This window comes from Gossypium hirsutum, chromosome A10, assembly GCF_007990345.1.
Source record: "Gossypium hirsutum isolate 1008001.06 chromosome A10, Gossypium_hirsutum_v2.1, whole genome shotgun sequence".
Classification (NCBI taxonomy): domain Eukaryota; kingdom Viridiplantae; phylum Streptophyta; class Magnoliopsida; order Malvales; family Malvaceae; genus Gossypium; species Gossypium hirsutum.
Window position 1 is genome coordinate 30,363,281 of NC_053433.1, and position 12,453 is coordinate 30,375,733.

The 12,453-nt window shown below is 39.4% G+C and overlaps 1 non-coding gene across 1 annotated transcript; it reads left to right on the forward strand.

Annotated features, from left to right (window-relative positions):
• The first annotated feature begins 12,080 nt into the window (after positions 1–12,080).
• LOC121209018 (small nucleolar RNA R71) lies at positions 12,081–12,187 on the forward strand. The gene has a single exon (XR_005904136.1). It is a non-coding gene; the product is annotated as a small nucleolar RNA R71 (small nucleolar RNA).
• The last annotated feature ends 266 nt before the right edge of the window (positions 12,188–12,453 follow it).

A 12,453-nucleotide genomic window follows, 5' to 3' on the forward strand; every position in this document is an offset into this window, starting at 1 on the left:
GCACACCGAGTCTCTGGTGTCGAATCCGTAAGTTTCTGAAACTATTTTTTGTTTTCATTGAAAAACAGTAGATAGAAATACTATGATTTCTTAGATATTAGACTATATTGTTACACTTAAAGTTAGAGTTTGTATTTATTCTGTATGTGTTCTGAAAATGGTATGCATGTGATATTTATCCGCTCCAATGGATAGATGGTTTGGTGCGTGCTTCTATTGTTAGGATCAGAGTGCGCAGCGAGAGCATTGTATGGTAGGCTAGGTTGTGCGACTATTCTGATAGTTGGAAATTTCGAAGACAAAATTTCTTTAAGGGGATAAAATTGTAACGCCCTGAATTTGGGCCTAGAAGTATTGGGCCTTGAGTATGGGTCTGTAAGGAGGTTGTATATAAGTATTTAATTGTGCAAGGAAATGACACAATTGATTGTCTACTGCAGTGGTTAAGTGATTAGGATTGTTTGAGAGTGTTGGAGAAATCTTGGGTTCAAATTTGGACTTTAACAAATTTTGGTTTTAAGTGAATAAAACCATGGATGCTTGGATGAAGGCCTTTTAAATTATTGTGGTAGAAAAATGACACAAGGAAGCATGTGGTCTAGTGGTGGTGGCGTCATTAAGGTTGCAAGGGAGCTTGGGTTCAAGTCTTGGCTCTTGCAATTTATTTTGGTTTTTCTTTTAAAGGAACCTGAACTTTGGCCTATAGACCATATAATTAATTAAAGCTAAAATGGTGACACAAAAAGCCTTGTGGAGGTGGCGTGTTGTGTAACTGTGAGGTCTAAAGTTCAAGTTTTGGGATGCACAATGGAATATTTATTTTATTGTTTGAGCTGTGTAGGAGGTGGAGTTGGACTGGAACTCTGTGGTTGAAGTGGTCATAAAAAAATATGGAATTTTCCTAATGGTTGAAAGTAATCCCACATCGGAAAGCTAACATGAGAATTGGCGATGAGTTGGTGATCACTGGTTTTAGGAGGGATTATTTCATACCTGTTTAACCAAGGTTGGTGATCGTGGGCTTCGACGTATTCTCATAAACAAGTGTGTATTCACGCACTTCTTTGTTGGAAGTCGGCAAAAGCCGAAAAGCTGGAACTTCAGTATTTGGGGCCTCACAAGCGTGCGATTGCTCGTAGGGTAAACCGAACCCATGAAACGTGGGTGTACGTTGAGGAAGGCCACCGTGAGCGATCTCATGGGCCTAGGCCTCAATGGGCCTGTGGGCCCACGTGGGTAAACTTCACTGTTAAGTGGGACGTGATAGACTTGTCATGTCACGCACACGATTTAGATAGTTCTAGGCCACGTTGGGCCTAGATGGGCCCAATAGGCTCATGAGGCCATACGGATTAAATCTGTAATTTGTGATAATTATTAGACTAGGCTATGTAGGTCACATAGCCGTATCTAAATTTAGGCTAAATGGCCCACACGAGGGTGTGGGCCTACTTGGGCCGAGTAATAGGCCTTAGGCCCATTTGCATCATTATGACTGTTTAGGTTACTTAAGTCACTCGAGGTGACAATGTACCTTCTGTTGGATCGTTAAGACCTCGGTTTATAAAATTATCGAAATACCCATATATGGTAAAATAACGATTATGCCCATATGTTTCGTATGACTGATGTGCCTATGATTTATATATATGATTGTACTGAGTATGACTTTGTATGCACGTAATATTTATGACATGACATATTGCACGGGGTTGGGTTATTATGGACGTCGGAAGTGTACGGCCTCTAGCCATTCTGTATAAGGCTTTCAGCCTTTCTGTGATACTTATGGCTTATAGCCATTCTGTTAACTGGCAACGTTGCTGCGATATTTATGGCCTTTAGTCGTTCTGTCTATGGCTTTGAGCCGTTCTATTGACTTAGTGCCGAAACTGGTGCTAAGCTTGGTGTGTTGGCTGGGTGGGTCAATTTTATCCCCACATGGTGTGATGGTTGGTACGGGTGGTGTGTTGGTTGGACTGGGCTGGGAATCCGTCTGCATATCTGCATCTGATATTGATTCTATATTGGGCTAAAGCCCACCTGATACTGTTTCTGCGATGGGCTCAAGCCCAATCTGTTTCTGCATACCGTATACCTGGCCGCATGTATTTTTAAGGGATTACACATTAAGTTTTTGCAAACTCACCCTTTCTGCCTAACTGTGCAATTAATACCTAGCCTTAGACGATTTGGAGCTGCGAGGGACTCGGAGGTGGCCACACGATTGCAGTGGATCTGCAACTTGACTTTATTTATTTTAAATTTCATATTGGGTTTTGGATTATGTAATAAGGCTAAAGTGGGTTTAAGTTTTAAGTGGGCTTTTGATTTCTTATATTAAGCTGCTAATCTAGGAAAACTCGAGTTTTCAAAATATTCACAGTTTTCAAAATGCTTCCGCGATTTAAGTTGAATTAATATTCTAGAGACAAATATTTTGGCAAACGTTTGTGACGAGATGATTTGCTAACCTTGTACAAAATATTTTAATTTTAGTAATAAACTTTTAACGGCAACTCAATTCTTGAACGACGTTTTGATGCAAACGCCAGATTCGGCCATAATGTCTAGACCGGGTTTGGGGTGTTACATTTTACAATTATTAAATAGATTTAAAATAAAATTTTATGCTAAAATTTTATTTAAATAGGTGGAACCATTCGCCGAGTTACAGAGGAATACCTACCGTTCTTGAAGATATACAACTCTATTAGACCAACAATCAGAAGCACATGTAAGTATTTATTTCATTTTGAACTATATATACATAACATAGTCAATTTCGTATTTAGTATTTAGTATTTAGTATTATGTATATAACTAATATTTTTATCACATTTATATAGTTTCAATAGACACCATACGAGGATCCGACAATTCAGGCAGCAATTCCGGATGAATTCCTACAAAATCTGAACATCTGGCATGTTAGGGTCTTATTGGTCAACTATGCTACCGTTAAGATGCACCAAAAAAATAGAGTATTGTGATAATTTAGATTCCAACAATCGATTCCCGTGGCACTTAAGGTCTCGATAATAAGTACAAAATTAACTTACGGCGACTGGATACGCATTAACCAGTCTTCCATCGGAATATATTGAAATGTGGGAAAATCGATACAATAATATACCTACTCGCGAACCAATTATCATTCCGGAGTTAGGGTGCGATCCGGATTACATGTCATGGTTTAGAACACATGGCAAACCATATTTGCTCTTGGAAAAAGAGAGGCATTGGCAAATCCATATTGAAAAAAAAAGACGGGGACTTTTAAATCCAAGGACAAGAGATGACAAGGAAGGCCCATCAACAACACCCATGCAATCATCGACCCTAATGGAGCAAGCAACGATGCCCACACCACAGCCGCTTCAGATTATGCCAAGTGCATATCCTAACCCTTATATTTATTTTAACCCTTATATGTATCATTCTTCACTCCTATTCTAGGTTGGAATGTATGGCCTGGTGTATTTTATTTCTTAATAAATTTGAGTCAACCGACTATATATGGGCCATCGTCATAAGAGGGACCGCACGAGGCACTGTTGAAGAGTTCAACTAATTTCCAATCCCCATCACTTTATGGGATTCAAGCCGGTTATACTCATTTGCCGCAGGTGATGCAAACATCTTCGTGATCTTTGTTCTATCAAGGTAGGTCATCTTTCCAACAACCACAACCAGAAGCTGATTTCAAACAACCACAACCTCGGCCGAAAGCTGAACCAAGAAGGAATCCAACACGTAACCGTCGACCACCTCCATGTGGCACTGATTCTGACCGGCACCTGCATTGATTTATTTTTGAATATTTTTGTTCAAATTATTTGTATATTGTTTCATTTAATAAAGTATAAGTTATTTTGAAAATTTTTGTAAAAATTATTTTTATATTATTTCATTTAATAAAATAGCTGTTCTTTTGAATATTTTTGTACAAATCAAATAATATTGTTTCATTTAATAAATTAGAAGTTCTTTCAATGTGGACATGTTAGACCCAGGTTCTTACACCACCTGCATAACTTCTGTTGGCTTATTCTTTCCTCGATATCTATATTATCACGTGTTTTAGTAAAAAAATAGTGGACCTTTTGGTTTGCAACGCAATTCTCTATCCAGTAACAACTTAAACAGACCAATTGATACAGACAACCACTTACATTCATCTGGGACTAGTAAGAATACGTGTCTCCACACGTTGTACATATATTCTAATTTGTACACTTCATCGACATAGCTCATAGGATCCAAACGGAGATTCTGACAAACTACAATCAGATGAGCGCATGGATAACGAGGTGTGTCAAACCTCCCACAATTGCAAGTCCTATATCTGAGGTGTACACGATATTGTCCGCAAACAATACCTTGGTTCGATCTGTCGAACTCCGTCACCCGAAACTATTAGTTTCCTGCGATCATGACACATTACATGCATAAAGTTGGCTGGCGCCTTAGCCTTATTAATTTATTACATCACCTTCTGGCACCGTACATGGCCTCCCTGTATTTGGCCTTTATAACTCGCTGCTCACTTTAGGAACAGTGCCACTAAACAAAAGTATGTCTCCTTCACAACCTAGGTTATCAGTAAATGACGGGTTTTTTATTAACATAATTGATGCATTCCACCATGTTTGAGTTTATCTAACCATATCGTAGGTCACCGTCGTATGATTGTGTCCATTGATCGAAAGGTATATTACAGAGATAGTTTACGCCTTGATCATTAATTGACCGTAAAATCGCCAACATCTCATCAAAATGATATTATTGATCTCATACCCTATCAATATAAGTGGATAGCGATAATTACATACCACTATTCCATTTAGAACAAATTGAATATTACAAACCAAATAATATTGGTGGTGATTAAATACCCATGTTGGCTACTTATCATCGTTCAACGGTAGACCGATATTGCCTGTAGTAGTTGGACATAACATACCTTAGATAATATCGATGGTATGTGCTATCCTCGCCCTATCATTCAATTTCGGCTAGTATTCCAGTGCCCCAATCCAATATGATGCAGATATCAGGTTGAGGGTAGGCATGCCTCCTCAACCTAGAAAGAAAGAAATCTCAGTCATCATGATCGCGTGATTCGTAACAAGTAATAAATATTTATAATGAAGATCAAACCTAGACTAACTATTATCACGACGAAAATGCCAGCGCACCTAGTAATGGCAAGACCGGGATATCGTACCCAAGGGAACCAAAAGTACTAGTAATAACTATCTTTTTATTGTCTAGCCTAAGAATAAAAGGGTTTGTTTATTAAACTAATTATCTAAACTAATTAACTAATTTAATTAAAGCAAAGAGAAAATTTGGAAAAAGACTTGAAGAAAAGCAATTGATAAAGGCGACACCCAAGGAGGAATCCACCTATATTTCACTTGTTATCTGACTCTGAACCAGACGATTTATTCACTTGACTTGATACGTGAGATTCCATAACCTATGTTATTATCCCTTTCAAGACTAATAATGTCTAACCCTCAGTTGAATTTAATCGAAATTTCTTTTTTAATTAAAACCCCTAGGGAAGCAGTAAATCACTCTATAGACTCCAATATTAGGTTTCACCCTAATCCGGCAAAATCTTGTAACCTTATTTCTAGGCGTTCGATCAACTCCGCTTAATTATGCCAAATCTACTATTAGGCAGGGTCTATTCCTCCTCTGCATAAGCGCATCAAATCATGAATTAATACCCGGAATATTAACTCAAGCATTAAGAACACATAATTAAGAAAAAGTATTTATCATACAGTTAAGATAATAATAACAAGATCCATCATAGGTTTTATCCCCCTTAGGTATCTAAGGGGTTTAGTTCATAATAAAATAAGAGTACATCTCAAAAGTATAAAAATAACAAAAGATGAAGAAAACTCTAAAACCCGTAAAGGAATTCTGAGAGAGATCTTCAATCTTGGAGTAGCTCCGGCTTTTGGGATGGATCGTCTGGCTTCCTTCAAGTAATTCCTGGCGTGTGGTTCTGTATTCTAGAAAAGTTCTGGAAGAGGCCCCCCTTATTAGGTCACCCTTAGGGTGTTTATATAGGCTTTGGATTAGCTTTCTTCCTCCCTAAGTACCTTTTTCCGTGTAAAATACAACTCTTTCAAAAAGGGACATGTCCGTATGCCACGACCGTGTGACGTATTTACCAGGCCGTGTTCAATCCGTTAAATTGAACATGGCCGTATGGGTCAATGGCCAGGCCGTGTGAATCGTGAGAGCCTTTGTCGACACCCTCGAAGGACACGGGCGTGTGAGCAGCCCATGTGGCAAGGCTTAGGCCGTGTGATCTTCTCGATTTGGTCCGTTTTGTCCCTTTTTAGCTTGTTTTTGGCTCCTTTTGACTCTTGGTGCTCTCCTGAGTACAAAACATGAAATAACCAAATTAAGAGAACTAAAATCCACAAATCTAGTAGTAAACATCCATAAATATGCTAAGTATTTGGGGTAAAACTATGTATAATTTGGCGTTTATCAAATACCCCCACACTTAAGCATTTGCTTGTCCTCAAGCAAAACTCTCATTTACTGCTAGAATTCATTCCTCTCAATCACATAATCATTACTGATAATGTTACAAGTTATTCCACAGAAAATCATACAGTGAGAATTCAACTATAGGGGCATTAAAAACCTCAAACAATCTAAATTGAATACTTTGATAACAAAATTATAGGTAATCTCCTTCATTCAAGTAATTAACTTTAGTCCTAAATATACAAGAGATGACATCCTCACTAACGATTCATTCAAATCACTTAAAGTGTTTAAGGTTCAAGATTAAGCACTTGATTGTCTAACATGAAAAGTTATTACCATAAGCTTGCATGAAAATCAAATCTCCACCACTTGTAAATGATATGATACACTAATCAAAAGGTCTTTGCATGGTTGTAACGGGGTTTAGGAGACAAAGGTTAGAATCGCGATAATTTCAATATATTACCCCACTATCAAAAACTTAATTACTGAACCACAAACAAATATCTAGAACTATTTTACATGAGTTCATGACAACTTTAGCTTGCTGAGAATTACAATAATAATATTGAGTTTTTTTTTAAGAACAAATCAAGTCAATACAATATAGAAATTATACTTCATGATTCAGTAACAAAAAAATGGTGAACATAGTGAGGTAACAGTATTAAATTTAATCTCGATAAAAAAAGTAAATTAAATAAGAGGATTTCAACAATAATAGGTTAATGGGTTGATAATGAAGGCTAATCAATAAAAAAGGTTAGTAGGCTCAAAGTGGGTTTACTAAGGGTTTAATTATGTGGGAAGGCTTTTTATGGAGTAAATGGGTTGAATGCTAAGTGCCTTTATCATCTCAGTGTATCAAATTATACGTGTGATCTTGACATGTATAATCGAAGCAAGTTCTAGAATGATAGTTCAATGTTAACACACTCAAACCACAAAAAAAGTGAGTAAGAAAGAAAGCCATATGCTCAAAAGGCTCAAAAATCCCGCCAAAATTTTGGGTTTTTGATGTCATTCCAGTATATTTAAGATTTCAAGATAATACCTCAATTTAGGAAAAATAGTCTAAAAAATTTTATTTCTCAAAATATCAACTTATCATGCTCAATTCTTTAAGGTCCTATAATCAAATAATCATGCATAATTCCCTTGGTCTAATTCACGCATATCAACAATAATTATAGATCAATCAGAATTCATTCTATCAATATTATGAGAAAATCACTTAAACACAAGACCAAATTCAGGGATTTGAGAATAATGCAAAAAGTTAGATTTCATGTTCACCCTCACACTTAAGATGTACATTGCCCTCAATGTACAAAGATAGATTGTTCACAATAAAGAAAATTATAAGAGAAAAGGAGGTGAAACTCCCTTTTATATGGATGCGGAGCTTGATTCTGAGGTTAAAGTGTTTGGGGAAAGTAGTAACTGCCATTGTTCTTGGCTAGATGAAGAAATTGGGTCGTTGAACATGGCACTCGTGAGGTATTGTTTCCCATTTGTTTCCTCATTCCGTAAAATATTCCTAGCAGCTTTGCTTGGAAGTCTATAGAATCATGAAGATCTTATTAAGAGTTGGTGTGGAAGAGAGCGTAGTGGGATTAGTTATTAGAAATACCAGAAAATGAAAAAAAATAAAATTTACTAATATAGATATGTCTTGCAAAATAAAATAATAAAATTAAAATGAAAAAAAATAAGAATAAAAAGATGGAGGATTCAATGATCCTCGTCAGGTGGGTCCTCAAGTGGTGGCGCTGGGGTGGCGATGTGAAAGTGTTGGCACAGCTGCTGCATCATGGCCTGCATATCGTCCATTTGTCGGTCCCGTCGCCTATCTCACTCGTGAATCATCACGAACTGTGTAGTGTAATACTGCTCGAAGTGGGCGAGTCGGTCGGAAAGGTGTGCCAATGAAGCAGCCGCATGAACTAGTCGTTCCCTAGGTGGCGTGATGGAAGGCTCCTCATGCTATGGGGGAACATCATCAAGAATGTCCTCAAGATCCTCCTTGTCAATGGTATGAGAGAGACGGTACTAAGGAGGATCAGTCCCACGTTGGTGCTCGATCATCCTCATGTGTAACATAGTCGTGATGCCCTGTGGGGACATCTGACCTATCAGTGTAAGCGTTAATGACTGGGCCACGGTGTTGAGGAGGCCGAAGTGTCTGGCAAGGCGCGCACACAGGGGCCGATGGAGATCACTCTCTTCCTATGCTGCTCGGTCTGATGGCGAATGGCGAAAGCAATGAAGTATACCAAGTCAGTCACGTATGCATTTGCCATGCACCATAAATAGTAGGCATCGTGGGTGTTGACGATGCCGATGCTCTCTCTCTTCTCAGTTAATGTGTGTGCCAATATGGCATGGAGATAGAGTAGGGAAGGAGCAAGAGCTGAGGCTTTCGAGCAGTTGGGGTCGTAGGAGGAAGAGAGTGGTACCAAAGCTTTCTAGCACAAGGAGGGAGAAATGTGGATATTTCTTGGTAGTGCATTCATGTCTTCCTCCTCCATAAACTCATCGGTGTAAAGTCCCAGAGCGACTCCAAACTCTGGGACACTCATTGCGCGAACTAGATCGCCTAAGTGGAAGTGAATGGTGCCTAGGTCGTCATTGTTCGTCATCACCACTTGTAAATGAAAGGTAGAGCATAATTCTAAAGTTAGCTCTAAATAAGTGGGCTCGGTAATAGCGAAGAACCGTTCCTATGGGTTTGTGGACAGGAGGGTGCGAATGGCATCAGCTATTTGAACTTGCTCGACGGTAGCCCAGTCAATGCAGTGACCTGTAGTGAGGGGTTGTGCGCGTAGTATCTGAAATAGCTCCTCCTGTGAAGCTTGCGGAAATTCAAGGAACAGGTGCCAAACTTCGGCTGTAGCATGTACCGAGGAAGAACCCGGTCCCCTACGACTCTTTGAGGATGGGACCGCGGCCTTCTTGCCTCTTAATGACTACATAATGTTCCTGAAAATACATGAGCATTGATAGAATCCAATATACATCGGTAGTTAAGCAAGAGGCCTAAAACTAGTATATGCTATTTAGTAGCTTAAACAATTCAAATATAGAAAATTCTAAAGCAAATTCCTAACTTGTCTAAAACATATTTGTAATAGTAACAATATCTATGTAAAGCATGTAGAATACTAATGTAGCAACACAAATTGGAAAAATAAGGTTGAGAAAGTGAACCAAAGGCTGCTGTAGGGCGGTGCACGGCCGTGTTGGTGGCAAGCACGGGCGTGTGATGTGGCGATACAGCCGTGTGGAGGAAAAATTGAGGGTATAGAGAGGGAAAAGTGGGGATTAATGCAAGGGGATTGGATTTGAGGGTGGTTTGGGGGTTGAGGAAGTGAGAATCTGGGGAATGGTGACCAGAATAGGGATTAGGGAATGGGGAAGGGTAGATTTCGGCTAGGATTTTGAAAGGGGAAGAAGATGAACAGTGGTTTGCTTATATAGGGGAGGTTCACACGGCCTAGGGCCACACCCGTGTGTCTTGGGCGTGTGTCAAACACGGCCATGTCGCACGGCCGTACCTAGCTTTGTTCGCTTCTCCCACGCCCGTGTGTTATGGTAGCACACCATTGTACTGTTGTACATGGCTGAATGGCACGGGCGTGTCTCACGCCCGTGTCGAAAAAATAGAATCGAGCCTTGTCCCTGACACGCCTATGGTTTTCCATTCCTACGCCCATGGTCTCCTATCAAGTTCACCCACGGCCATGTCGCACGGCCGTGGGGATTTATCGCACCCCGTGTTTTGGGGAAATCATGTCCCGCTTTAACACGACCGTATCACACGGCCATGTCTCTTCCCCTGTTTGGCCACGGCTTTAGGCACGCCCATGTGCCTGGCCATGTGTGCTGAAAAACTTTGCAATTCAAAGATTAAGTTAATGATTCAAAGTGTTAGAAATTAAAAATAAAGAAATCAAAATATGTTAGTGCTCGGGTTGGCTCCCGAGAAGCGCTTATTTATAGTCTGAGCTCGACTTACCTCTCCGTTGAATGATCATGGTGGTTTGAGGAGTTCATACTCCTCATTCTTGCTGTCAATCTTAAAATAAGGTTTTAATCGAGTGTTGTTTACCTTAAAAGTGCCGAACTTGGGATGACTCACCTCCACCGTACCGAATGGAAAAATACTGAGTACCGTAAGAGGGATTTCCTCATTTGGTATGGTAGTGACAATACGGGGATCTGCGGCATCTAGTAAGACTTTATTGCCAAACTTAAGTTGATTAGAAGAGGTATCGGGCTTGTTTTGGTGTAGTTTCGATTTATCATGTGTTCTCGGTTTGTGTGCTCGCCATTCATCTAGCTCCTCTATTTGAAGCCTTCGTTCCTCATGGGTGTCTTTGTTCGCTACTTGATAATAGTGCACTGTCTCCGTTGTCTTGGTTCGAGGAGGTTCTGGATCTTTCAATTTGTTAGGTAGCTTATTCTTTAGAATAGCTGAGCAGACTACATTGAGTTCCACATGCGATGTAGCGTCTAATTTTCTTTTATTGCTCAGAAGTCCCTTTAAGAATTTTGCTGAGTTGGGCATCTGCAACAGAGCTTCAATAAAGGGTAAGTTAATTTGTAATTTCTTTAAGAGTTTGACAAACTTACCGAATTGTTCTTCTGTTCTATCTTTCTTCATCGCTTTAGGATATGACACACGAGGTTCATAATTCGTACTTACCTATTTAGGATCATTATCGTTTACCTCTTCTCGACCTTTGTTCATCGCATTGTCTTACTGTAATTCTAGCTTCGGTGCAATGAATCCTTCCTTATTTTGAGTACTAATTGCTTTGAGGTGTTCCCTCGGATTAGGTTCAGTATTACTTGGTAAGCTACCTTGTGGTCATTCGGAGATTAGTTTGGATAGCTAGCCTATCTAAGTTTCGAGTCCTTGGATCGATGCTTGTTGATTCTTAAGTGCTGTGTCGATATTTTAGAAACGGGTTTTTGACACCAAGATGAATTTAGAAATCATCTCTTCAAGGTTTGGTTTCTTCTCTTGTTGATAAGGTGGCTGTTGAAAACCCTGAGGATTTTGTGGCTTTTGATTCCCTTGACCACCCCAGGAGAAATTTGGGTGGTTCCTCCAACCTGCATTATAAGTATTACTGTATGGGTTATTTTGGGATCGGAAGTTATTGTTACCCATATAGTTAACTAGTTCTTCTTCAGTTGTAGGATTGAAGGATTGGTATTCTGTATGCACACCTCCCCCACTTGAGTCACACCTCATTACTGGATGTACCTGCGTAGAACCAAGTAAACCGTCAATCTTTTTATTGAGAAGTTCTACCTAATTAGAGAGCATGGTGACTGAATTGATGTTATAAACGCTGGCTATTTTCGTTGGCTTTGTCCTCATAACTTGCCAGTGATAATTATTCAGTGACATCTCCTCTATAAATTCATAGGACTCTTCTGGTGTTTTATTGTTGATGGTTCCGCCAGCAGCTGCATCAACCATTTGCCGAGTCGAGGGATTCAGGCCATTGTGGAATGTTTGTACTTGAAGCCAAAGCAGTAACCCATGGTGAGGGCACCTTCTCAATAAGTCCTTGTATCTCTCCCATGCATCGTAAAGTGTTTCTAAATCCATCTGCACAAAAGAAGAGATATCATTACGTAATTTAGCCGTTTTAGCTGAGGGAAAATATTTTAGTAAAATTTCTCGGTCATTTGTTCCCAAGTAGTGATAGGCCCTCGTGGTAATGAGTTCAACCACTGTTTAGCTTTGTTTCTCAGTGAAAAGGGAAACAACCGAAGACGTATGGCATCATCAAAAACGCCATTGATTTTAAATGTATCGCAAAATTCTAGAAAGTTCGCTAAGTGAGCGTTGGGATCTTCATCCTGCAAACCATCAAACTAAACAAACTACTGTATCATCTGAATAGT